We start from the raw sequence: 1,728 nt of genomic DNA on the forward strand, positions 1-1,728 counted from the left end.
AAAGTTGAATCACAAATTACATTAACAATGACTATTCGGGCGGTCAAGGCAACGTGACCGGTTCATAATCGCATGAAATGTATATAGTCGCCTATATATTTTTTGCAGCAAGATTCAGCAATAGATCAGTTAGCATCGAGTCTCAGGTGTTGGTTGGCATTCGTTCTATTTCGATTAGTGTTGGGAATAATGTTAAAAGTCATCTCGAGTCGTTGCACATTGTGAATCGAGTCATCCCAACACTTATTTCGACGTCTAGGCTATAGTCGATTTCGTCATCATGGAGATATTGCTATTCCTGAGCTATAGCGACTTGCTGGACCATCCATTTTGGTTATAGCGCTTATAACCAATGCTAGTGTTCTCAAACTTTTTCCGTTCACGTACCACTGATTTGTTATTATAATGCACTGGGTACCACAAGGTTTTTGAATGACTTATTCTGCTTAAATGTACCGTTAGTCTATTTTTATTTATTGACTGCATTACTACACAACAGTGTGCCTCTAACTTTTTACGCGTATTACTTACTAGTGGTACGAGTACCATAGTTCGAGAACCACTGACCTATGCGGATCGGATTGCAATGTTCAGTCTATAGTTGTTGTATAAGCATTCGTGGTGTTTGACTACTTTGGTCATTTTAAAGCAAGCCGCTGAATATTACCATTAGCAATATCATTAATCCGGAATTATAAGTGGCACCTGTCGCCTCTTCCGGACAAGGACAATAATGCTTTTTCTAGAATCGGATTGTTATGCTGCAGCAGTGGTGCTCAACCGGTCTACCGCGGCACACTAATGTACCAATTTGAATGCTCAGGGGTGTCGCGAGAGAATGTGGTAAACAAGGTCGACGTATAACAGAGGTCAATCCCAAACTGTAAAGGAGTTCAAATTATAACTATGGCATTATTCGTGATTCTACCATTTTTTACCAGCTTGCAATGTGCAAAGCGCTGTAATTATCAGATAGAATGATATATCAACGACCAAATACGGTCTCTCAATCTTGCACCCATCCCCTCAGCCTAATAAACGATGGAACAGTGATCGAGATTTATGTTTTTGGGATTTCTTCAGTCATCCCAGCAAAATCTTGCACCCCAACTAGTCTACTCATTATTTTTAGTGTTCATGGTATTTCGACATGTTCATTTTACACCAGAGTGATATTGCTTTTTTACGATTTGTGAGATGACAGCTTATTGCATGTCCCACTTTGACTCGAGAGTTTTTGTAAGACACCACTTACACAGATCACATTGAGCCTTGATGAACATCAAACGCTTAAAGGAAGATATAGAATAAACCCTGGTCGGACGAGTACCCGCAACCCACTTGTGTCGCAATGGTGCGACTTACCAATACACTAAACACTACTCAGAGTACTCGAAATGCCATAGTGCCGCGAAGCATTTTCCCTTTAAGAAGGTGTCGCGAGGTTGAAAAGCTTGAGAACCACTATGCTATGGGACATGATTAAATTTCTACCTATAAATGCATGTCACAGGAAACAATAAACTTGGCGACCGTGGTAAATAATTGCGGCTGAGTCAGTAGGTTAGTAAAAGTAAGAGGTGTATTGTGCGTGATACATGCATTGGTAGAAAATGTCCGGTGCAAGTCATATTTTTTTACAATGCGACAGTGCATGGCCTACTGGCTCGGGGACAGTACACACTTGACAGAGTGAAGCCAAGTAGGCCGGTGATCCATATAATTATT

Source organism: Botryllus schlosseri, chromosome 6 (assembly GCF_051294905.1).
Source record: "Botryllus schlosseri isolate E-star chromosome 6, Bs_hap1, whole genome shotgun sequence".
NCBI lineage: Eukaryota > Metazoa > Chordata > Ascidiacea > Stolidobranchia > Styelidae > Botryllus > Botryllus schlosseri.